This window comes from Carassius carassius, chromosome 9 (assembly GCF_963082965.1).
Source record: "Carassius carassius chromosome 9, fCarCar2.1, whole genome shotgun sequence".
Lineage (NCBI taxonomy): Eukaryota > Metazoa > Chordata > Actinopteri > Cypriniformes > Cyprinidae > Carassius > Carassius carassius.
In genome coordinates this window covers 32,570,720-32,598,324 of record NC_081763.1, presented here as the reverse complement: position 1 = coordinate 32,598,324, position 27,605 = coordinate 32,570,720, and the positions used below count along the sequence as shown (strand labels likewise).

The following is a 27,605-nucleotide window of genomic DNA, read 5'->3' as shown; positions in this document are numbered from 1 at the left end:
CGGAGTGCTTGCTTGAGCGCTCCGTTATATGATATATATATATACAGTACAGACCAAAAGTTTGGACACACCTTCTCATTCAAAGAGTTTTCTTTATTTTCATGACTATGAAAATTGTAGATTCACACTGAAGGCATCAAAACTATGTATTAACACATGTGGAATTATATATGGAATTATATACATAACAAAAAAGTGTGAAACAACTGAAAATATGTCATATTCTAGGTTTTTCAAAGTAGCCACCTTTTGCTTTGATTACTGCTTTGCACACTCTTGGCATTCTCTTGATGAGCTTCAAGAGGTAGTCACCTGAAATGGTCTTGAAGGAGTTCCCCGAGAGATGCTTAGCACTTGTTGGCCCTTTTGCCTTCTGTCTGCGGTCCAGCTCACCCCTAAACCATCTCGATTGGGTTCAGGTCCGGTGACTGTGGAGGCCAGGTCATCTGGCGCAGCACCCCATCACTCTCCTTCTTGGTCAAATAGCCCTTGATGCCTTCAGTGTGACTCTACAATTTTCATAGTCATGAAAATAAAGAAAACTCTTTTGGTCTGTACTGTAAATATAATTAATTTTCTTTCTTGCCATAGCCTGTTAAGCAAGCTATTGTGGATGTGATATCTGTGAGATTTTTTTAAAAGCATTCTATTTTGTTTTATTTATTTCATTTTGTATTTATTTTGTTAAAATTATATCTAGAGTATTTTCAAAGTTCTCTGTGTTTATTTAATGGTAAAGTTATTTCCTAGTTATGCAGTAGGCCTAGCCTGCGTTTAAAAACTGAGGTGCTGCTAGTTGCGGTTTTGTTTAAACCGTTAACGCTAATAAAAAAAAATACACAATATTTTTATCATGTGTGGTGTTTTGGTTTAGAATTTCTAACTTCATATTATTTAGATGCAATCATGTTTAATATCGGGCAAAAAAGGTTGTGGGTTCGATTCCCAGGGAACACACGTAAGGTAAAAAACGTTAGCCTGAATGCACTGTAAGTCACTTTGGTTAAAAGCGTCTGCTAAATGCATAAATGTAAATGTAAGAAAACAGTCCCAAATAAACACATGCAAATAAAAAATTAGAAAACACGCTGCAAATAGCACTGACCACAATGGAAATGTTTCAAGGGGACCCAAAAAAGTGTCGGACCCGGCTAGGATTTTATTATTTTGCAGTTGCTATTGGTCAGTGGGGTTGTTGGTAAACTGAAAGGTGAATTTTTTATGTGTTTGTTTTTTACACAATGCATTATTCCTTTGTCTTTTGGATATTATTAGCATAAATAAGTTAAAAAATCCGACGATTAACTGTGAAACGTTACTATATAAGATGGCTAACTTTAATACCCTCAACTAAATATAATTTCAAGGTTAGTGAAAATAAATTTGCAATGCTTCATTAATTTCTTAATTTGCATGTGTTGTGAGGCCACCGTATAATACTCTATTTAGCCAAAGAAACTACAAAGTTTACATTGGGTGTGTTCACAAGTGTCACAAATGCATATTATTGTTTGCATAAAACAATTTTATTATTAATCTGGAAAAGTTTCAACAAACAAACAGAGTAAGTTGCGAAGTTCAAAAGAAGCTCTGAAGGAGTATTCTCATACTGTAGCCTTATAAGATAAGAAAGGATCAAAAAAGTTAAAGATCATTTTCCTGTTTACTGATGCAGCTTTTGAGTTAGCAACAATTTTCACAATGTTTCCACACAGCATCTATAAACTGATCCACATCATGATGAAGAAGAACAGAACACTGTGTTGATCAGATGTTCCTTACCTGTCATTCATCAATGACCTTTATAATCTTCTTTCAGACTGAGAATATTGATATTTACCCATTTGAATTTTAAACTAATGTTTGTACTATTTACTACATACATTTCTGATTCCACAGAATAAATATGTAAGATTTGTATATCTTATTCTAATCTTGTGTCTTATATCTATCTTTGTAATTAATTTAGTAGCAGATTCAACAGTGATTTTCTGTTGTTGATGTTAACTGGTAAAATCCTCAGATAGTTTTGTTCATCAAGATTCCGAAACAATGGTAAGACAGTGTCAGTGAAGGTGGTTGTGAATGTGTGTAGATGTGTGTTAGTTACAGGATCAGAGAATGACACTGTTCCTCTTTCATAGTCCAGATCAACTCTAACACGATCAAGCTTCCGTTTAACAGGAACACCAAACTTTTCAGACAGTCCGTACTGATCATACCGCACACTCCAGACATCGGCTCTAAAGAATTCTTCTCCCTTCCTCTGGTTTGATGCTGTAGTTACTCCAACACTCCAGTGTGAGCTCTCTTTAACCTCCACGTCCCAGCAGTGTGTCCCTGAGTTAAACCCCTCTGAACCCAGAACACAAAGACACTCATCAAATCTCTCTGGATTATCAGGAACTGGTTGTTTGTTCTCGCTCCATTTCACACTGGTCAGATCATCAGACAGGATGAGATCTGGATTCGCAGTATTTGGATCCAGAATCACAGGAGCTGATGAGACACAATCAACAGGTGGTTTTATTCTGATGTTTATATAACGATGAAAAGTGAACCTAACACAGGTTATTATGTATTATCAACACTTCTCCTGTTAAAGAAACATATCAGGCATTTTGGAAATCTGTAAATCTTCCAGTGTGTGTGTGTGTGAGCGCTCAGATCTTCTGCAGACTCACTGTTCTGGACGATGTCCTTCATCTTCTTCCAGACTCTGAAGAGCAGGTTGCCCAAGTATTGTGGCACATGAATCAGAGCTCCAGAAGGAGTCTGTGGATCCGGCTGTGATGAGATCTGGACTCTGGAAGAACATTCAGGATCAGAACTGAAGTGGCTTTGGATCAGAAGCAGAAAGAGCAGAGACAGCAGCAGATCACTCACCTTTCCATCGAGACTGGAAACTTCTGCAGAACAAACACACAATTTATCATCAACAACTCAATCAATCAATCAATCAAACAATCAATAATCTGAAATCAGACCTTCAGAAAGCAGACGTCACTGTCTTTCATCATCTCCTCCATGTCTTTGATTGTGTGTGAAAGAGCTGAGATGTGTGAGTTGATCTCCTCCAGCTTCTCCTTCATCATCTGCTGCTTCTGCTCCTCTTCCTCCCTCAGTGCAGTGATTGTAGCTTCTTCTTCATTTCTGAGAAACTGATGAAGCTTCTCAAACTGCAGTTTAATCTGACGCTCTGTGTGATCAGCTTGAGACTGAAATCAAACACATTCACTTAAATTATCTCAAAGATGCAATTTATTCTGGTGCAGCATGAAGAGTGAGTTAATAAATGTTGGTTAGTTAACTACAACTAAAGTACTAGTACTGTAAGCATTAGATGTTCTGTCACTAGCGGAATAAAATCTAGTCACAAAATCACATTTTGAAATGGCTATTTAATGAGATCAATTCATATGTGATAGCATTTGTAAGCATACCCACTGAACAATGAAATATGCATGTACAGTTGCATCTCAATAAATTTGAATGCTGTGGAGAAGTTCATTTATTTCAATAAATCAATCAAATTGTGAAACTTGAATCACAATTCATGTATTATCATAATTCGTTTTATTGTAAATATACAGAGAGGAAAATTGCACTAGCCAAGGCAGGCTGACTGATGTTATCAAGTACGCTGCTGTTTGCAGAATTACCGGACCTGCGTCATCGCAGACGTCACACTCTCAAGTCAAATGCGCAAAGTCCGAACTACCGAGGATGCAAGTCCAAAATCAGCGTACTTTGTATTGAGAAACGCACACAGATCTAAGTCACCAGACTATTTGCCTAATCTTCCTGGTACTTTAGACCATGGTGGAAACACAGAAAGCAACAGGTCTGGGGGGAAAAAAGTTCCTGGTACAAATGTTCTGGGTAATTTCGGTGGAAACGCAGCATATCTTAACAAATTAGAATGGTGACAAGCCAATCAGCTAATCAATTCAAAACTCCTGCAAATGTTTCCTGAGCCTTCAAAATAGTCTCTCAGTTTGGTTCACTAGGCTACACAATCATGGGGAAGACTGCTGATCTGACAGCTGTCCAGAAGACAATCATTGACACCCTTCACAAGGAGGGTAAGCCACAAACATTCATTGCCAAAAAAGCTGGCTGTTCACAGAGTGCTGTATCCAAGCATGTTCACAGAAAGTTGAGTGGAAGGAAAAAGTGTGGAAGATGCACAACCAGCCGAGAGAACCACAGCCTTATGAGGATTGTCAAGCAAAATCAATTCAAGAATTTGAGTGAACTTAAGAAGGAATGGACTGAGGCTGGGGTAAAGGCATCAAGAGCCACCACACACAGACGGGTCAAGGAATTTGGCTACAGTTGTCGCATTCCTCTTGTTAAGCCACTCCTGAACCACAGACAACGTCAGAGGTGTCTTACCTGGGCTAAGAAGCAGAAATGGACTGCTACCATTGGTCCAAAGTCCTCCTTTCAGATGAGAGCAAGTTTTGTATTTTATTTGGAAACCAAGGTCCTAGAGCAGTGGTCTCCAACATGGTGCCCGCGGGCACCTGGTAGCCCGCGTGGAGTCTCTGAGTCGCCCGCCGAGCACGTTCTATAAATAGCCTGAATTGTAATCTTTCTTTTTTTTTTTTTTTTTTATGATAATGGCATAAAATGAGAAAATAACTATTGGTGACATTTCATATACCATTAAAGCATAATAAAATAATTCAACAATTTAAAATATTTAGAATCTGCACGTCTCTCTATCTCTCTCTTTCTGCGTCTCGTGCGCGCACCTCTCTCTCTCTCTCTCTCTCTCTCGCTCTGCGCGCGCATCTCTCTGTCTCTCTCTCTCGCTCTGCGTCTCGTGTGCGCACCTCTCTTGTTCTCTCTGCGTATCGCGCGGCAGAGGAGCAGCGTTTTAATTTAGTTAAACACAGATATTATGTTGCTTTTCTAATTTTACATGCAAGTACAACCCGAATTCCGGAAAAGTTGGGACGTTTTTTAAATTTTAATAAAATGAAAACTAAAAGACTTTCAAATCACATGAGCCAATATTTTATTCACAATAGAACATAGATAACATAGCAAATGTTTAAACTGAGAAAGTTTACAATTTTATGCACAAAATGAGCTCATTTCTATTTTGATTTCTGCTACAGGTCTCAAAATAGTTGGGACGGGGCATGTTTGCCATGGTGTAGCATCTCCTTTTCTTTTCAAAACAGTTTGAAGACATCTGGGCATTGAGGCTATGAGTTGCTGGAGTTTTGCTGTTGGAATTTGGTCCCATTCTTGCCTTATATAGATTTCCAGCTGCTGAAGAGTTCGTGGTCGTCTTTGACGTATTTTTCGTTTAATGATGCGCCAAATGTTCTCTATAGGTGAAAGATCTGGACTGCAGGCAGGCCAGGTTAGCACCCGGACTCTTCTACGACGAAGCCATGCTGTTGTTATAGCTGCAGTATGTGGTTTTGCATTGTCCTGCTGAAATAAACAAGGCCTTCCCTGAAATAGACGTTGTTTGGAGGGAAGCATATGTTGCTCTAAAACCTTTATATACCTTTCAGCATTCACAGAGCCTTCCAAAACATGCAAGCTGCCCATACCGTATGCACTTATGCACCCCCATACCATCAGAGATGCTGGCTTTTGAACTGAACGCTGATAACATGCTGGAAGGTCTCCCTCCTCTTTAGCCCGGAGGACACGGCGTCCGTGATTTCCAACAAGAATGTCAAATTTGGACTCGTCTGACCATAAAACACTATTCCACTTTGAAATAGTCCATTTTAAATGAGCCTTGGCCCACAGGACACGACGGCGCTTCCGGACCATGTTCACATATGGCTTCCTTTTTGCATGATAGAGCTTTAGTTGGCATCTGCTGATGGCACGGCGGATTGTGTTTACCGACAGTGGTTTCTGAAAGTATTCCTGGGCCCATTTAGTAATGTCATTGACACAATCATGCCGATGAGTGATGCGGTGTCGTCTGAGAGCCCGAAGACCACGGGCATCCAATAAAGGTCTCCGGCCTTGTCCCTTACGCACAGAGATTTCTCCAGTTTCTCTGAATCTTTTGATGATGTTATGCACTGTAGATGATGAGATTTGCAAAGTCTTTGCAATTTGACGTTGAGGAACATTGTTTTTAAAGTTTTCCACAATTTTTTTACACAGTCTTTCACAGATTGGAGAGCCTCTGCCCATCTTTACTTCTGAGAGACTCTGCTTCTCTAAGACAAAGCTTTTATAGCTAATCATGTTACAGACCTGATATCAATTAACTTAATTAATCACTAGATGTTCTCCCAGCTGAATCTTTTCAAAACTGCTTGCTTTTTTAGCCATTTGTTGCCCCCGTGCCAACTTTTTTGAGACCTGTAGCAGGCATTAAATTTTAAATGAGCTAATTAAGTGGATAAAAGTGTAAAATTTCTCAGTTTAAACATTTGCTACGTTATCTATGTTCTATTGTGAATAAAATATTGGCTCATGTGATTTGAAATTCCTTTAGTTTTCATTTTATTAAAATTTAAAAAATGTCCCAACTTTTCCGGAATTCGGGTTGTATGTAAAGTATATCATTCAGTCACTATTTCATATTTATGCCGTTGTTCTTTCTCCCTTTCCCCCCGTGATTTTGTCTATATCGCGAATATAAGACGACCCCCCATTTTTTAGGACAAAAAAGCCTATTTTTAGGACAAAAAAACTTGTCTTATATTCGGGTATATACGGTAATTATATATTCAATAGTCATAATATTTAACAATATTACTGTTTGTTGTTGTATTTTTCAAAACTTGAAACTTTGTGTGTGTGTGTGTGTGTGTGCGCGTGTGTGTATGCCTATATCAAACAAGTAGCCCTCAAGACTATTTTATCCCTTCAGGGAGCCCTCACTCACAAAAAGGTTGGAGACCCCTGTCCTAGAGTCTGGAGGAAGGGTGGAGAAGCTCATAGTCCAAGCTGCTTGAAGTCCAGTGAAGTTTCCACAGTCTGTGATGATTTGGGGTGCAATGTCATCTGCTGGTGTTGGTCCATTGTGTTTTTTGAAAACCTCTGTGCCCAAAGTCACTGCACCCATTTTCCAAGAAATTTTGGAGAACTTCATGCTTCCTTCTGCTGACCAGCTTTTTGAAGATGCTGATTTCATTTTCCAGCAGGATTTGGCACCTGCCCACACGTTGGTTAAATGAGCATGGTGTTGGTGTGCTTGACTGGCCAGCAAACACACCACACCTGAACCCCATAGAGAATCGATGGAGTATTGCCAAGAGGAAAATTATAAACAAGAGACCCAAAAATGCAGATGAGCTGAAAGCCACTGTCAAAGAAACCTGTGCTTCCACCTCAGCAGTGCCACAAACTGATCACCTCCATGCCACGCTGAATTGAGACAGTAATTAAAGCAAAAGGAGCCCCTACCAATTGAGTACATGTACAGTAAATGAACATACTTTCCAGAGGGCCAACAAATCACTAAAATATTTTTTATTTTTCTCTTTATTGGTGAAGTATTCTAATTTGTTGAGATTGTGAATTGGTGGGTTTTTGTTGTGAGCCAAAATCATCACAATTAAAAGAACCAAAGACTTAAACTACTTCACTCTGTGTGTATTCTAATTTATTGAGATGCACCTGTATGTACAGTCGTGGCCAAAAGTTTTGAGAATTACATAAATATTGGTTTTCAAAAAGTTTGCTGCTAAACTGCTTTTAGAGCTTTGTTTTAGTTGTTTCTGTGATGTACTGAAATATAATTACAAGCACTTCATAAGTTTCAAAGGCTTTTATTGACAATTACATGACATTTATGCAAAGAGTCAGTATTTGCAGTGTTGGCCCTTCTTTTTCAGGACCTCTGCAATCGACTGGGCATGCTCTCAATCAACTTCTGGGCCAAATCCTGACTGATAGCAACCCATTCTTTCATAATCACTTCTTGGAGTTTGTCAGAATTAGTGGGTTTTTGTTTGTCCACCCGCCTCTTGAGAATTGACCACAAGTTCTCAATGGGATTAAGATCTGGGGAGTTTCCAGGCCATGGACCCAAAATTTCAACATTCTGGTCCCCGAGCCACTTAGTTATCACTTTTGCCTTATGGCACGGTGCTCCATCGTGCTGGAAAATGCATTGTTCTTCACCAAACTGTTGTTGGATTGTTGGAAGAAGTTGCTGTTGGAGGGTGTTTTGGTACCATTCTTTATTCATGGCTGTGTTTTTGGGCAGAATTGTGAGTGAGCCCACTCCCTTGAATGAGAAGCAACCCCACACATGAATGGTGTCAGGATGCTTTACTGTTGGCATGACACAGGACTGATGGTAGCGCTCACCTTTTCTTCTCCGGACAAGCCTTTTTCCAGATGCCCAACACAATCGGAAAGGGGCTTCATTGGAGAATATGAGAAAGAAGTGGCTTCTTTGCTGCCCTTCTTGACACCAGGCCATCTTCCTAAAGTCTTGGCCTCACTGTGCGTGCAGATGCGCTCACACCTGCCTGCTGCCATTCCTGAGCAAGCTCTGTACTGGTGGCACTCCGATCCCGCAGCTGAATCCTCTTTAGGAGATGATCCTGGCGCTTGCTGGACTTTCTTGGATGCCCTGAAGCCTTCTTTTCAGGAATTGAACCTCTTTCCTTGAAGTTCTTGATGATCCTATAAATTGTTGATTTAGGTGCAATCTCAGTAGCCACAATATCCTTGCCTGTGAAGCCATTTTTATGCAACGCAATGATGGCTGCACGCGTTTCTTTGCAGGTCACCATGGTTAACAATGGAAGAACAATGATTTCAAGCATCACCCTCCTTTTAACATGACAAGTCTGCCATTCTAACCCAATCAGCCTGACATAATGATCTCCAGCCTTGTGCTCGTCAACATTCTTACATGAGTTAATAAGACGATTACTGAAATGATCGCAGCAGGTCCTTTAATGACAGCAATGAAATGCAGTGGAAAGGTTTTTTTGGGATTAAGTTAATTTTCATGGCAAAGAAGGACTATGCAATTCATCTGATCACTCTTCATAACATTCTGGAGTATATGCAAACTGCTATGTGTGTGTGTGTGTGTGTGTGTGTGTGTGTGTGTGTGTGTGTGCGTGTGTGTGCATGTGTGTGCATAAAGAACGTACATAAATAATGAATTCACATATGAACGAATGCACATGTCCCATATTAAATACAATTATTAGCTCTTGATGCTTTATTTTCAGTGATTAAAAGATTAAACGGAAAAAAGAATAGACAAAATGATTGAACAACCGTAAGTGGCGATATGCACTAAGTGTGTAAATGACCATTGAACAAAATGAGAAAGAAGCCGCTGATATAGTCATGGGCACCCACCAGCAGAAACAAAAAAAAAAGTCTTTATCGATGACACTCCTATTGGGCATGAATAATATTTAGTGCTAAGCTGATGTTGTTGATAACAGAAAGGGATAGCTAAAATTAAAATCCTATAATTTATTTACTCTCGAGTTGTTCCAAACCTTTGTTAATTTATTTTTGCTGCTGAACACAAAGTAAGATATTTCGAAGAATGTTTGTAATCAAGCAAATCTTTGGTCCCACTCACTTTCATAGTAGTAAGAAATAATACGATGGAAGTTGATAGGATCCAAGAGTAGTTTGTATATTAACATTATTCCAAATATACTCCTTTGTGTTCAGTAGAACAAAGAAATTTAAACAGATTTAGAACAACTTTACAACAACATCCAATTTTTGGGTGAACTATCCCTGAACGCCAGGTAACATTACTGTGATTTTATTGAATAAAAGTACCACTGTACTTTTACATGGTGCCATGTACAAAATATTTTGCTGCTTTTTGTAAATTGGGGGTGGAGAATTGATCAGTTCATCCTGAGCATCTGACTGACTTCAGTGTTGTGTTTTGCAGATGATGAGCAAGGTGACCATGAGACTGCACGAACGGAGCATTTGCAGCTGCCCCTTCAGTACAGTGATGCCTGAAGTCCAGGCATTGACAGACCACACTTATGCCTCAGGGGATAAGATAATGTTACACAAGGCAATACAGTTCCACAGTGAAGATCCCTTTGAGGAGGAGCATGAGTCTATGTTTCATGTCATTTTATATGAAATTTAGAATGGTGTAGTAATTTTGGATACATTGTGTAGTTGTTTGGAATTCTTCAGTTACCATTAAATATTATAACAAGGAGTCGGAGGCGTTCGGATCCATATGCAGCATTTATTAAACAGAATGGTCATACAGGCAGAGATCAGGAATGGCGTCAGGTGTGTCAGGGATAACCAGAATCGTAACCAGAAACAAGCAGAGATCGGGACAGGCAGCGGAGAATCAGAATCGGAATAAACAGTCCAAAGGTCAAAACACAGGAATAACAAACACAGGGAAAACGCTCGGAAATGTCAGACTGGCTAAACAAGACTTCGCAGTGAGTGAGACTGAGTGTATTGCTTTTATGTGTGTGTGTAAATGAGGTGCAGGTGTGGCAAGGAAATTGGCTAATGAATGAGGTGCAGGTGTGGCAGGGTGTGGCAGGTATTTGAGCAAAATTAACAGTATTTATGACACAGTTGTTGTCATATTTCTTTGGTGATTTCAAGTATGAAATTTAATCCTAAACTTAGTGTACAGATTTGGAGAATTTGATGTTTCCCCATTTGAAGAGATAAGGGCCCGGTTGCATAAAGCATGTTAAGTTTTTCCCTTAAGTATGAGCCTTAAGGAGTGATTTTAAGGGAATGACTTTAGGGTGTTGCAAATAATGCCTTACACACTTCCCTTAGCAAAGGGAAACCGTTAAGTATTTCACGACAGCGACCCAGGTTTTGCCGTTAAAAGACTGACTGTCGTAATGGTTACATTATTTGTTAATGCGGATAACGGTGTAAGTTTTTAAAGAAAACAATATTACATGGATAAGGAAAACAAAAAGAAAACCAAATATAAAAGAAAGATAACCAGACGAGACGGAAACTCAAATCGATAATTCACTCAAAACTGAAAATTCGTAAAAAATTATTTAATGTTACTCACCCTCGTGTCAATTCAAACCCATAAGACTTTTATTCATTTCTGGACGACGAATAAAGATTTGTCTATGAAGAGTTTTTCAGAGACTAGTGTGAATAAATATATATTTAAATGCAAAGAGACAAGATAGTATATGCATGACGTTTTATTCGTAACCAAAACGATGTGAAAGTTAAATCGCTAAACTCTCATACAGTGTGCGTTTCATTCATACTCGAAGCCGGGGGGCGCTCTCACGCTGAAAGTCCAAACCAGATTCGTAGAAGTAGCCTATCTTTTAAGCTGAATTAAAAGCTGAAACGTAAACACAATAAACTCGCAATTGCAATAATAAATTTATGTGTGTGTTTCAAGTCATCTCCAGGTAATATGTATGAGAATACAATAATAAAATATTACAGAATATAACTTTGCCCTCGTGTGTGATGCACTGATGTTTGAGATAATTATGAGCCGTATGTTGATCATTATTTTTATGTTAATAAATGCGTAATTTAAAATCCGTTTAACATATAAAGGGGCCGATCATGACTTGTAGTAGACTTTTGTGTAACACTTAACGTGACATTTTCCAACCCTTATGTTATCCTTTATAAAATGACAGTTAAAGGAGCATTGCGTAGGTTCTGAAATTACTAACCGTTACTGACACCAGTGGCCGTTAGAGGAACTGCAGCCAGTCTTATGCTCGTTCTCAGTGCGCACGCTCTTTTTTTTTTTTTTTTTACTTACGAGGAGTGTCCGTGGGTGTCTGAATTGTGCTGGAGGCTGGTCGCTTCTTTTCATCCGCAGAGTCCATTTGAAAACACTATTGCCACTGCTTACTATAATGGCTGGCGTGCCGTACGGTTGTAAGCCCAAGTAGACGAGAACGTGCATGACATCACATTTTGTGAATTTTCGAGCCAATTCGGGCCCGACTCCTCCACAAACAATTGCGCCTACAGGCTGATAGAGGCAACCGTGGTGGACAGTCGAGGTGTCATTCTTTTTTTTACATCATGGTTGGCTCATACATGTACAAATGAAAACTCTATCTTAAAGATTTTTTTAAGTAAAAACCTCCACATAGCTCCTTCAAGGGGCTTTATGCAACACTTAAGGGAACCTTAAGGGTGAACCTAAGGGAAAATTGCACTTAAGGTATTTTATGCAACCGGGCCAAGAGCTGCACTTGGATGCCCGAGAGGTGTTTCAAAGATGGCCGCTGAGTGACATGACGTCTTAAAGAGACTTTGTCTACACTCAGAGTAAACAACATGCCGCCATGTAGAAGTTTCTCCTCCCGCCAAAAAATTCAGCAGTTCTAAACAAATATGTAAATAATGTCAGATGAATCAGTGCTCACCTTGATGTGTTGAACTGTTTCCTCAAACTCTCCTTTAATTTTTTCTCTGTGTTTAACTTTCTCTTGCAAAGACTTCACTGCTGTATTGAGCTCCTCCTGAAATTTAAAAAGAATATAAGAAACCATATATTTTTTGAAATGTGTTCATGTATGTAATAGCTACATAGTATGAACAAAATACTGAGAAATGTATATATTGTTAATATACAATTTATGATTTAAGTTTTAATCCTCATAGATTCGTCTTACCTTATATGATGGAACAACTTCCCCGATGGGTCTGAATGTGTGATTGATGTGTTCCTGTGAATCTTTGCACACTAAACACACTGGCTGTTTGTCCTCCAGACAATAGAAATCAAGTTTCTCACTGTGTAGACTGCAGAGCCCCTCAGAATCTGATGAACCCTTTTCTTGTTTCTCCTTCAGGAGCGACTCACACAAGTTTTTTAATGCAAGATTACACGGAGGATGATCATTCGAGGATCTTCTCCTGCAGACAGGACACTCCTGGGTTTCTTTAATTCTCCAGAACTGTTGAAGACACTCTTTACAGACACTGTGACTACATGATAAAACAACAGGATCCTTAAAGATTTCACAGCATACAGGACAAAACAATTCATCTTCCGATTGTGAAGCCATTTTCACTCTTTGAGCTCAAGCGATCTAAACTTTACTTTCACTTTCTGAATGATGTTGCAAAAAAACAACAAGAATCACAAAGATCTGCTGTCTGTTTAAAAACAAACTTCTCAAAAATCCTTCTTGAAAGGTTTTCTTTTAATTTTTCAATTTTTTTTTTGCTTTTTTCAAGAAAGAAGAGAGTTGGTATGACAGAGAAATAAGTCATTCTCTTCCTGGTAAGTGCTGAATTTGGGTGGAGCTTTTAAGGCCTGCATAATGTCTGTCTCCTTGGTTACTTCAGTGATTACGGTCTTTCCACTTGACAACTTACATGACATATTTCCTGCATAAATGACTTACACTGCAACATTTTACTAAAAATATGTGAATTTTGGGGCTATGCTTAGCCTAAAACAACACTCCAAAGCTGTATTTGAGATGTGCAGAGTTAGTGTGTGTATTTTTCAGATCTGAGACCATAGACTGTTAAAAAAAGGAAACCATGTCTGCACTTTCTTCTGCTAGAAAAGTGAAGCCAAAATGTCCCATCTATGTCTTATGCCAGTGATTTCATTTAAGTCTGCACAGTAATGATCATGAGCTGGAGCCGCTGTAATAAAGTCTTACCCAAACTCCCGCAGATCCAGTCACAAGCACACAATCATGACGCCACACCCTGTTTTGATAGCATCAAATAACATGTGGGAACTTGGTATAACCATAAAGAGAATGCCACAGGTCATTTTACTAAAAGCTGCTTTTATATTACAGGATTGAACAAGCATTACCTGACAGGAATGTTGGATAGTCAATTAGTTAAATATGTATAGTTAAATCTTACACACACACACACACACACACAAAATTACCCATACCCTTTTCCCCTTTGAAAAATCAATACTTTTAAAAAAAGTTTTAATTGTTAAAAACTTCTTTGGTGGAACTTTCATTGTATCAAATATCTATTAGCTGCTATGCAGAATTTTGCATATGAGTTGGTTAAAAATTATTCCCATAATCAATAGATGTGGCCAGAGATTCTCTTTTTTGAAAATGTTCAAAATTAATCATACCCTATTTCCAATCTGCAAATAGAAAGTGCACATGATCATAATCATTGAAAATTAATTTAAAATTCTTATCCCTATCAGTTTAGGCCTAAGAATGTTAAATGGTAACACCTGCTCTGCAAATAATTAATTAAGGTGGCAAAGCTTTAATTATGCTCAGCACTCTCACCATGGCCAAAAAGACAGACCTCTGTCTTGATCTACGAACACATATAGTCAAAGCCCATCCTAGAGACAAAGGCTACAAGGTCATTTCAAAGGAATCCCCAGACGAATCCCTGTCCCTGCATCAACCGTACAGAGTATCATCAAGAAGTTCAAAATCAGAAATGAACTTCAACAAGAAGTAGTTCAACACAGCTAAAAACCTGGAGAGGTGTGGCAGGAGGCACATGGTATCCTCTGGAGTCTCTAGAAAGATATGAATACACACAAGCAACAACCCTAGTGTCACCACCAAAGCCCTAACCACCAAGCAGGAATAACGGTATCAAGATCCACTGTTCAGCAAATTTTGCATCAAGGTGGTCTTTATGGACATCATCCCAGAAAGGCACCACTCCTTACCCAGAGACATCGGGCTACACATCTGGCCTTTGCGATGCCTGACCTAGATCGAGATACAAACTTTTGGTCATCCATCCTCTGGTCAGAAGAAACTAAATTATCTTGAGATATATGGATATTGCATATGTTTGGCATAAGAAAGGGGAAGCCTTCACTTTTAAAAAACCATCCCAACAGTCAAGCACAGAGGTGGTCACATCATGCTATGGGGATGCTTCTCTGCCAGTGGTACAGGTAACAACGCAAAAATGATATCATGAAAAAGGAGGACTACATCAAGATTCTGGACAAAAAAACTTGTGGTGTCAGCACAGCTCAACCTGCCAGAGGACTGGACCTACCAGCAGGACAGTGACCCGAAGCATAGATTACAAGTGCTCAAGCAGTGGTTCAGGGACAGGGATAACATCAGTTCTGGAGTGTTCTGGAGTGGCCAAGTCCGAGCCCTGACCTGAACCAGATTTGTGGAAAGAGTTGAAGACCCGGGTCAGGGCCAGGAAGTCTTCCAGTCTCCAACAACTGGAGGTATTGTGAAGCAAGAGTGAGAAAACGTCCCCCAGCAGACCTGTAGAAAACTTGTGAGGACCTACAAGCAGCGATTGGAGGCCGTGATCAAGGACCAAGGCTACTGATAATTGAAAAGCACTTTCGACTTTGTAAAACAAAGGGTATGAATAATTCTGAACATGACAATTTTTTTTTTATATTTGTCACTATAATACACATGAAATAACATTTCTTGAAATATCACGTTGTTACTCTTTCAGTTGTGTCACCTAATAAATACATGGAGACATTATAAAGCTCTTACATTATTACATTATTAAACTCTTACCGAAAACTCAAAAACACAAAAAAATATAAATAATTATGAATAGTCTTAAGCACAACTGTATATATATATTAAGCTTTTTTGCTTTCTTTCTTATTTATTTAAATCAGCACAAATTATAAAGGCAGTACAGAAAATACTATGATGGTATATAAATACATGTCAAGTAATGTACCTATACACTTTTGTTACTGACATTTTCATCTGATTTCTGTGAGTGATTTTATTGGTTGAAGCTTTTTTCTATTTGCATCATACATATTTTCTCTGTTCTAATTTAATTATGACTTATTTATTCTTGCAGCAACAATAACAGAAGTAGCAGTAATCAGCAGCAGCAGCGTAACATATCTATTTCACCAAGAGCAAAAACATTAATGTCATCATATCCATCAGCATACTAAACTATTTTGAGCATTGTGATGATTGAAATAATAATAAAAAAAAGATATAAAATTAGAAACTTTGGAATTTACCCATAAGCACAATAGAGTATAGCTCTTACAGGCATGTAGGATGCATCTGTATGTTCATAAACAGTTAGAGAAAAGGTAAATCCAAGATGGAAGTAGTATGTCTACAATGTGTTCAAGGTGAAAACAATGACAAAGAAACCAAAGCAATGAGAACATTTTAGTTTGCAATGACAGTGTGTCTCTAGTGCTGATATCAGTCATGTGATCAGCTGCGGCCTAGTTTACTGATATTCAGATCAACAGCACTCTTAATCATGTGATATGGAGTAAATATTGGAAACATGATGAAAGCAGGAAGATCCAGACCTACAGGTGTAACATTTACTGACTATCAGACGGTAAAATCCTCAGAGGGGCAAAGCTATAGAAGAATGGTAAGACAGTGTCAGTGAAGGTGGTTGTGAATGTGTGTAGATGTGTGTTAGTTACAGGATCAGAGAATGACACTGTTCCTCTGTCATAGTCTAGATTCACACAAACCCTCTGAAGATTCTGTTTGACAGGAGAACCAAAATAATCAGCCAGTCCATGCTGCACACTCCAAAGACCAGTATCAAATAAATCATCTCCCTTCCTCTGGTTTGATGCTGTAGTTACTCCAAGATGCCAGCACACACTCTCTTTAACCTCCACGTCCCAGCAGTGTGTTCCTGAGTTAAACCCCTCTGAACCCAAAACACAGTAACAATCATCAAATCTCTCTGGATTATCAGGAACTGGTTGTTTGTTCACGCTCCATCTCACACTGGTCAGATCATCAGACAGTTTGAGAAGTGGATGAGCCGTGTTTGGATCCAGAATCACAGGAGCTGATAAGACAAAATCAACAGCAGATTATGTTCTAATGTTCATATAATGATCTAAAGTAAACCAAACACAGATTATTATGAATTATGACACTCGTCCTATTGATCACTGACAGTGTTGTTATTAGTTACATATATATATATATATATATATATATATATATATATATTATGAGAGTTTAATGGTGCATTACATCAACCACTGAGTTTTGAGTGTTGAATATGTGATTCAGTATGTCTCATGATATTATATGATATAGTTAACAATATAAAGGAAAATCAAAGTTGGCACACTTCAGCTCCAAAAGTAGAAAAATATGTTCTCACCACACGTGACATTTTAAGCCTAAAAGGAACTTTTTGTGGTTGTGCACCTGTAATGAGCTTTTGGGCTACTTCAGATGTAATTCATAGTTAACAATATAACAATTAGACCTGATCTGATTTATGCTATAAATATATATATTTGTAAAAATTATGTGTTTCTTTAGCCACATTGTAATGTTCATTATATTGGGTCTTAATATGTGTGCATGTACCCATTAAAAGTTGTTTGAACAGGCAGGATAGCTTGGCGTCCTGAAGGATCCGGTTTCTCACGATGCCGGATACTGCGTCAGGTACAGACAGAGCGCTTGAGATATGCTTTCCCAGTGTTTAACTTGGTGCTGGAAGTCACATTTACTCAAGAAGCAATATAAGAACATTTAACCTCTTACTCATGCACACAGGTTGTGCTTTTGATTTTCTTCATTATTATTTAGTCAGTAATTTAGTCATTGAAACTGTCCTGGTACTTTCAAACTGTAGACAAACAAGTTATATGTTCATATAATATAAGTTATATAGTTTATATGGCAACATTTAGATTAGAAACCTTTTCAGCACACAGTGTGCATGCAAAAAAGATCATTGAGATCATTGTACTAAAAGAATACCCTGTAAGTTTCAGAACGGAAAACTTCCTTGTTACTTAAATAAGAGCTTTTATTAACACCAGACCCAGCGAACGCCATATCTTGGAATGTGCCTATGAATGATGTCATAGATAGGTTAAACACAACCTCCACAGAATAATTAAAACCTGATTATGTATCCCTGCCCACTGATTCACACATGACACAGTAGGGAAACAACATACAGTAGGTGGAGCTAAACTGGAACAAGCAACCCAGCAATAAACATGCCATTAAGATCATAAAATATTGTGCAATGCCTAATTGTGGAAGAACATATTCGGTGCATAACCTTCATTCGGATTCAAATATTAGGAATGCGTAGTTGAACTTCATTTCACCAAGGATTCCTTTGTAAACAAGACACAAGTCTACCCTGGATTTGCAGAAAGACAGATTAAAAAGCAATTTTGTGCCGTCTATATTGGATCCAATAGGAATGGCGGAACACACTTATGTGAGTAAAAAAATATTTTTACTGTGTGTCACTATTACTTTGATATAGATCGCTTGATATGTCCTGATTATGTGTACCTGTCTAACCAAAGTCACAGAAGGCTCCAATTACGAAGGACATTGCTTGTCAAACAGACACACAGAAAGTTAGCTCCCTTTCGAAGATGTTTCACTTCGACCGACTCGACAGGGGACTCCCTTTCTTCCTTAACCTACCTGAAATCTTATTGCACAATGCCAGTGAAGTTGCACTTCACACTGGTCAATGCCAGCCAAGTAGGCGGTAAGAGGCGGGGCCTCACAACTATATTATGCGACGCCTTGGTGGCATAAATGCAGAATCTTCCTCTTTCAAGTATATTACTTCAAGACAGCTGTAGAAAAGATGCAAGAAGACAGTTTTTTCCTCTTGGTGTTCCAGCATGTCGAGTTATTGCTGTCTTTGGGACCCATCAAGGTTCCGGACACCCACAATTACTGCATCCTGTGCCTGGGTCTCGCCTATGCAGAAACAGCACTTGATTTCTCCTGGCAGTGTCCCACTGCTGCCAGTGAGCCGCTGGTGGGAACGCTGCATGGGTGCATCTGACCCACCTCTGGTGCTTTAGAGGTTATTTCGTTCAGCGCTCCAGAGGACAACAACTTTGATGAGGCTATGTCTTTAACAGCACCTGAGAAGGACTGGGCAAACACTCCAGAGGAATGCTCTAAAGTAGAAAGGCCCAGCGCATTTCAAGACAAACTTGTCCAAATTCTCACCAGGGTTGTGATTGATCTCGGTCTGGAGTCCCCCGACGAACCTGTTAAGAGTAAGTTGGATTTGTGGTTACTTTCCTCGGATCGGCGAGCTGCTGTAACGAGGAAGCCAATCTGCATGACGAAGTTGCTGAGGCGTGGGTGGCACCCAAGTTGGCTCGCAGCCATGCTGGTGGAGCTGAGAATTTCACTAAAAGCAGACATACGTGGTTATATGTGCATTCCACCTGTACAGGAGTCTGTCGCTGCCTACCTCTGCCCCTCGTCGGCCTCTTTGAAAGTGGAGGGGATGCTGCCATCGAAGCCCTGCCGTCTGACCACCTACGTCCTGGATAAAGCACATGCTGCCTCGGCAGAGGCGATTTCTGTGACTCATAAGATGGCAGTGCTACAGGTTTTTTTCAGGCACATCTTCTGAAATCCAAGGGGGAGACAGATCCTGAGGCATTTAAGGATCTGCATGTGACGATGGACTTCGCCTTAAAAGCCAGGTTGCCTAAAGAGTGGCGCAGAAATGCTATTGAGGAACGGGATTCCTTGCGGAGGATGGAGGCTGAACCCTGGATCAGTGAGACTGATCTAGAAGCGGTTTGGGAAGGCAGAAGTGTATCTGTTTGCAACAGTTCTTTTCTCTGTCACGCTCACGCACTCACAATTCAGTGATCGACTCTTGCTTAAAACCACACTGCTGCTCGACCTCGCCCTCACTTCAGTCAATCGCGTGGGGTACTCTCTGCGCCAAGTGATGACGCTTTCTGCTTTCAATCCAGAGTTGGTTGCCTCCCCGGATGCCACCCCACATCATGTACTGTGTCCGGTACGAGCATTGCATGCTTATGTTGACTGCACGGCTCAGTTTCATCAGTCTGAGCAGCTTTTTGCGTGCTTTGGAGGTGGAACTAAAGGGGAGCCTCTTTCTAAGTAGCGGCTATTACATTGGGTAGTCAATGTGATTGATTTGGCGTATTCTAGCCATGGAAAAGATTGTCCCATTGGCATTAGAGCTCATTCAATGAAAGCAGTCAACTCCTCATGGCCTTGTCCTAAGGGCATTTTTATCAAAGACATTTGTTTGGTGGCTGGATAATCTTCGCTGAATAACTTTGGCCGATTTAACAATTTGAACACATGTTCCTTGGCCTCACAGGTCTTGTTGGTGAGCTGGACTCGTGCTTTCCCATGTGGTATCTAGCCACTAGACTCTATGTTGTTTTGACTACGGCATATAGTTGGAATTCGGAGGCAGGGCAACCACCCAGACAGCGGTGCTCACTTAGTACCACTGGAGCAAGCTTTGTGACATATTGTTATTGTGTGCTTTGCCCTCTCACTGTATTGCTGCTTAAGGATTAGTGAGACACAAGAGGGCAGTTAGTCTCTGTCCATGCGGTGTACACCAGCTTGTTTATGGCTTCTTGTGTTTATGCACTAGTCCAGCTATTGCTGCTCGCTGATTGTATAAAATGTTATTGTTGTGCCTGGCCACGCCATTCACATCCTGTGTCTGCATTATTATATTTTGCATTTATATGCTTATATACATGCATATTACGGTACTCTATAATGTCCTAACTTTATTATATTGGCATAAGTGTTCTCTCCACAAAACGACTTAGTTTGGGTTCTGAGAAACCTGATTGGTTCTCTAGGTAGGAATATATATCCAATATATCAAACCTGGGGGCCTGTCAAGGGGTCATCTGTGATTGGTTGGGGAGTGTTTGGTGTGTAGCGCACTGTTAGCTCTGCAGAGACTGAGCTCTCTTCCGTTCTCATGGTGTTGTTCTATATAATCCCTGTCACATCAGATTCCTGACAGAATGTTGAAGTGAACTGTCTTCAAAAGGGAACTTCTCTGATTACTGTTTTAATCTTGGTTACCTGAGGACGGGAATGAAACATTGCATACACGTCTGTGTTAATTGTTCAGATCTGGTGTGCTGGTAGTTCAGTCTGAAGATTCCTAGTTTATTCCACCAAGACGGTGCATTTTATAGTGGCCAGGCTCCGCCCCCTTTCCGCCATCTTGGCTGGCATTGGCCAGTGTGAAGTGCAATTTCATGTTGTGAAGCTGGTGTTGTGAAATAAGATTTCAGGTATTGTAAGGAAGAAAGAGAGTTCCCCATCGTGTCAGATTCCTGATGCAATTTCTCGTTCCCTTTAGCCTCAAAACCAGGTTAGAAAATAATCTATTAATTATTGATATGGATGTTTTTGAAAGTAAAAAACACACAAGTAGACCTTCGTAAATAGTAGAAGAAAAAGCCAGTACATGACCCCTTTAAAATAAATTGGATGGTGATTGATTGCTTTCCAGGTTATGAAGGTAAATATGAAATACACTGAAATATAGGAAGAAATCATACATCCTTGTTTTATTTAATTTGAAACTGCTATGGCAACAGGAAAGATGCATGGTCATTAATTGGCATCATTTTAATATTATTTAAAGGCTAGTTTTTATCTAAAGTAGCATATCCCTACCATGGCTGGACTGGCCATTGGGCATACCGGGCATTTGCCCGGTGGGCCGACGTGCTTTTTGGGCCGATATATCTCATACTCATACTTTTTTTTTTTTTTTTTAAACGGCCCATAAAATTTGTACATCGGCGGCCCATTCGTTTTGTTTTGCTTAATTGGCGGCGCTGGGTTTGTGCCGGTGTAATGCATTGGTCAAAGTCAGTGTTAGTTTTTTTTCTGACAGACCAGCCCATGAAACACGTAGATCAGCGGCCCATTGGCTCTTTTCTTGATTGACACTGGGCTGGCCCAATCACAACTTTAAACGAGTGAGCGAGCGGCAGCAGTGTCAGTGTGTATCTGTAAAAAAAGATGGAGAAGAAACGCAAGGAATGTGCAGATAAATAGCGTGAAAAAATAGAACCAGGCCCTTAAAGCAGACACTGTAAACTGTGTCAAAATATATGTTTTCTGACCTTCATCAGCTCCTGTGGCAGATGATGATAGTGAGGACGGAGGATCAGGAGAGAGATGAGGAAGTGTAGAGCCTGTGGTAAGCATAACTACTTTCAAAACACTTAGGCCATGTCATGAGTGTAGATTATTTCCACATCTGCATAGTTGACGATTACCGCAATTCACTAGAAATTTAATAAGAGGCGTTTGTAAACCATGTTTTCCGCCAAAATAAAAGCTTGATGCAGTTTGCGTCAAAATAAAAGATCATGTGCTTATCTCTTTCAAGTATAGAAATTGGTACAACTAATTAAGAAAGTTTCCTTTATTTTTTTGTGCATTTGTTTTACAAAATATGGCTATTACTGTCATTGGATTAATATTATAACTATTATTATGTATAGGTGTAATGTAAATAGACACTGTAACTAAAAGAGGTTTGAATTTTTCTTTGTTTAATTTGCACACTGAATATGGGTTGGAGCTTTTAATTTTGAACTCTCAAAGTGCACCAGATTAATGAATTTAACATTAAAATGCACAAAATTTTCTCACGGGGGGGGGCATGCCCCTGAACCCCCCTAGAAGGACCGAGGACACACCACCATAGTTTTAACAAAAATCCTGTAAGAAACACTGGTATTGCTATGCCAGAGCCGCTTATAGCTTGTTTTAGGATTCACCTGTGGAGTATAGTTCAACTGTATTAATAAATATACAATTTTGACTTATTTCATCTGTTAACTCTCACTCATTCCTATACTCACTCATTACATGGCATTAGTGGTTTTAATGAATAGGAGTTGGTATACATATAATTAAGGGCGTGCAAAGATGGGTGGTGTTTATGATCATATAGTGGGCCGGTCTGGGCAAAAATGCCCGGGCCGATTTTTTGTCCCAGTCCAGCCCTGATCCCTACAGATGGAAATGCATAAACCATATCCACATTCCAGCTATAAGGACACACTGGAATCTTGCACAATGGCTTTAAACAGCTGGCCGTTTTACAGCTGATTTAATTCACAAATAACTGACAATTATTACTTCAACGACTTTCAAGTACAATAATGAATATTCTGCATTTTAAACTTTTCACGCCATCCGTCTTATACACACACACTGAAACTCAGAGGAACTCCCTGTTCATTTTCAGTCAGACAAACCAAAGATTTTCTTATTATATGAGAAGATACCAACCTCCTCATCTATAACATTAGAGAAAACATAACCGTCAACTTGGATCATGTGTGTCTTATAAGCCAATCACAACATACCCTGATGCTATTGCATCTCTCTCATAGTTCTATGACTGTCAATCACTATTTGCTACAGAGCCCCACACATGGCATGCAGGAAAAATATAGTAAGCTAAATCATGTGCATGATTTACTATTTTATTCCCTTGAGTTACAAAATTGTGCACACGATTTACATATTCGTTCCCTCTATTTGCTAAATGTATAAATTGAGAGAACAAATTAGTAAATTGTGTGCACTTGCATGTCATGCTCCCTAATTTGCAGATACCATAGAAATGAATGAGTAGTGACAGCTCTGATCATCTGCAAACTCACTGTTCTGGACGATGTCCTGCATCTTCTTCCAGACTCTGAAGAGCAGGTTTCCCAAGTATCGTGGCACATGAATCAGAGCTCCAGAAGGAGTCTGTGGATCCGGCTGTGATGAGATCTGGACTCTGGAAGAACATTCAGGATCAGAACTGAAGTGACTTTGGATCAGAAGCAGAGAGAGCAGAGACAGCAGCAGATCACTCACCTTTCCATCGAGACTGGAAACTTCTGCAGAACAAACACACCATTGATCATCAACAACTCAATCAATCAATCAATCAATCAATCAATCAATCAATGATCTGAAATCAGACCTTTAGAAAGCAGACATCATTGGCTGTCATAATCTCCTCCATGTCTTTGATTGAGTATGAAACAGCTGCAATGAGTCTGTCGATCTTTTCCAGCTTCTCCTTCATCATCTGCTTCTTCTGCTCCTCTTCCTCTCTCAGTGCAGTGATTGTAGCTTCTTCTTCGTCACTGAGAAACTGATGAAGCGTCTCAAACTGCTGTTTAATCTGCTGCTCTGTTTGATCAGCTTGAGACTGAAATCAAATCAAATTCACTTTAATCATCTCAAAATCATGGCTTGATCTGTAGACATAAAATCTTTTCATAAAAGAGCAATTTCAAATGGCATTTTAATAAGAAAAAATAATATGGTGGTGGTGCTTGGGACATTCATTAAATGTTTCTCTAAAGACTAACAAATAAGTAAAAATAAAGTATTTTCATCAGTTTAACAATAGCTATGTTTCCATCCACCAATTTTTATGCACATTTTGGATTATCACATAAAAACAGATGGATGGAAATGCCAAGATGCGCATAAATTCTAAAAATGCACATAACAACTTATGCACACAACTGAGTAGGATAAACGTTTTCTCAGATTAGAAACAATGCATATAAACTACGATGGAAACACATTTACTGAATAAATTCCACCATGCACATTGAAAAAGTACGCTATGAGTTGGGATAAATTGAGTAACCAAGAGAAAAATCTCATTCACAGCATCTATATATTGTTTTGGTCATTCTGAAATGCATGAGGAAAGTCTGTCATCAAAGTATTTCTGTATAATTACTGTCTTACATGACTGCGTTCCCAAACAGCAGGCATCCACCTCTAAAAGCACCGCATTTATTGTGTTTGTCTGCTCTCTTTGAAGAGCAAGTAATTTATTAAATATGAAAATTATTGTATTTAATGACTTCTCCTAGTTCACTTAAAAAATTTGGTCATTTTAGGAAGTTGCTAATCAGGAAGTGGCGATTTTGTTCTCTTTGACATGCTGGATGAAAACAGTGCTTTATTCGCAAATATTATATGCAATATTCCAGTTTTGCGCATAAGTTAAATTTGCATCTTTGGATGGAAACATAGCTACTGTGTACTTACAGTAATCAAAAATGATTTCTCTTTTTGAATGTGTTCATGTTTGTTAGCCTTGTGATAGACTAGCCATCTGTCAAGTGTGTTTCTCTGCCTTGGCCCGAGATGCTTTGATAAGACTAGCTGTGGGACAAGCGGTGTGTAGAATGGATGGATGGACTTCTCTTTTTGATCAGGCAATATGTATAGGCTATTGTCAAAAGCTGAGTGTCTGATCGACCTAATGGCTGAAAGGTTAATGGGCTCATGAATATAAATGACATTCCCTAACTAATTTGTTGACATCAAAATGTGAAAGATGACAAGGGAGTGCCAGCCAATGGGATTGCAGCTTGCGTGTAAGTTCCACCCACTGATGAAGCAGCTCGCTAACCGAGGCTTCTGCTTCATCATTTTATGCAAAACAACTGTGTGTGTTTATTCCAATCAATTAGTGAACATGCAATTATGTCAAGCAACCCAGTCCAGCTGTCCTAATCAAATTTGCAAAAAATATCAAGACTCCTCACCTTGATGTGTTGAATTATTTTCTCAAACTCTCCTTTAATTTTTTCATGGTTTGTAAGTTTCTCTTGTAAGGACTTCAGTGCTGTATTGAGCTCCTCCTGAAATGAAAATGAAAATCTGTAAGAAACCAGACATGTCTGTAATATGTTTGCGTACATAATACACAAATGCAAAATGCTGTAGAGACATGTACATGATATACAATTTATACAAGTTTATATCCTCAGATTTAAATTAGTCTTACCTTGTATGTTGGAACAGCTTCCCCGATGGGTCTGAATGTGTGATTGATGTGTTTCTCTGAGTCTCTGCACACTAAACACACCGGCTGTTTGTCCTCCAGACAGAAGAGTTTGAGTTTCTCACCGTGTAAACTGCAGAGCTCCTCAGACTCTGATGAACACTTCTCTTTCTTCTCCTTCAGGAGCGTCTCACACAAGTTTTTTAAAACACGATTACATGGAGGATCATCTCTTGAGGATCTTCTCCTGCAGACAGGACACTCATGGGTTTTTTTTAGTTCTCCAGAACTGTTGGAGACACTCTTTACAGACACTGTGACTACATGATAAAACAACAGGATCCTTGAAGATTTCAATACACACGGGACAAGAAAAATCATCTGCAGACAGTGAATCCATTTTCTCTCTTTGAGCTCCAGTGATCTAAACTTTACTTTCACTTCCTGACTGATGTTGCAAAAATGAAAAACAACGAGAATCACAAAGATCTGCTGTCTGTTCAGAAACAAAACAAAGAAAAGTCCTTCTTAAAGTATTTCTCTTCTTTCTCTACTGATTACTAATTCCTTAATGCTTTTGTGGACAGTCAGTATGACAGAAAGTAGAAATATTAAGACATCAGTCATTTCCTGGTAAGTGCTGTAAGAGGGAGGAGTTTCTGCTTCTTTATCATACTGCCTGTTTGGGTCTCATGTTTGTTAACTCTTTGTCTGCCTTGCTTGACCCTGGATAGTGATTTAAAATATTAAAGAAGATTTGTCTTTGGACATCTTCTGTTAAACTTCAGTATGGATACATGACATGTCTTCATACAGTACTGTAATTATATTTGAAAATCTCTATTTTTGTAACCATAAAGAGTTCAACCATCCACCTTGCCAGAAGTTTCTTAAAAGAGCTTCAACGCAAATGTCAAGAGTCCTGACAGAAACCATCTAAGCATCGCAGGATACACTGAGCTGCTATACCAACTACATGAGGGTTTATTTCTAGTGTCCAGACTAGAAATAAAAAAATAATATCTGAACAGAAAATAACCGGTTTACAGTTTATATAATTATTATGAATGTAAATAAATGCACGCGTTTCACCTTTCTACCCAATATTTCTGTTTCCAAAGTTTCTCTTGTAAGGACACATGTGAAACATCCTAAAAAGTCAAATACAAAAGGAAACAATTAACAACAGATCAGTGTTGGGAGAGTTTTACCAGTGTTGGTTAACTGATTACACGTTACCCTGTTTAAAATGTAATAAGTAATGTAACTATTTAAATTATGTTATGTAACTGATTACATTTGATAATTTTCTAAATGTCTAGCTAATGTTTTCAACTGTTAATCATTTTCAAACATTTGAATCATGGCAGGGTTAACCTTACAGTGGCACTCAACCCGGATCACATCAAAATCATTCATCACTTGAATTAAGATTATAATAGTACATTTTTAAATCACATCCACCACAGACTTCAGCACCTCCTTTTACTTTTTGAGGTTAAATATAGATTTAAAATCATAATATATAGTTTAATTGCTTTGAAACTGTTTTTGAAATCAAATCTTTCATAACTATGACAGGAAACAATGCCTTGGAAAAACAGTTCATCTTAAAAAAAATAAAATATATACATAAACCGAAATAGGAAATAAAACAGTTATCAAATTAACATGTGTCCTCAACTCTTGAAACACTGGAGTCTCATATTTTAGAGCAGTCATTGCAATTTGGGAAATAATTCAACTGAATCTGTATGTGGTTAAGTGAAAATACTCCACTTTGTAATAGATTACAGTAACATTTATTTTGTAATTAAATTACACAGCAATTAAATTACAATTAATTAAGCCACATTTAAGGTGGAACTCCAGAACTCTGTTAGTTGTTTAGTTTTTGAGTGTGGTCTTTACCTCAGACAAATTTCTGTTAAACTGAACAACATGTCATATTTTCACACAAGTATCATATTTCTCTCTCCAAACATCGAGCACAAGCACTCAATATCACTCAGGTCTGAATGAATTCATCATATTCACTTAATGTTTATTTCAGTAGGAAGATG

The 27,605-nt window shown here is 38.8% G+C and overlaps 1 pseudogene; it reads right to left on the bottom strand.

Moving 5' to 3' along the window:
* Nucleotides 1-1,767: 1,767 nt before the first annotated feature.
* Nucleotides 1,768-26,169, bottom strand: LOC132149756 (uncharacterized; annotated as a pseudogene).
* Nucleotides 26,170-27,605: the final 1,436 nt, after the last annotated feature.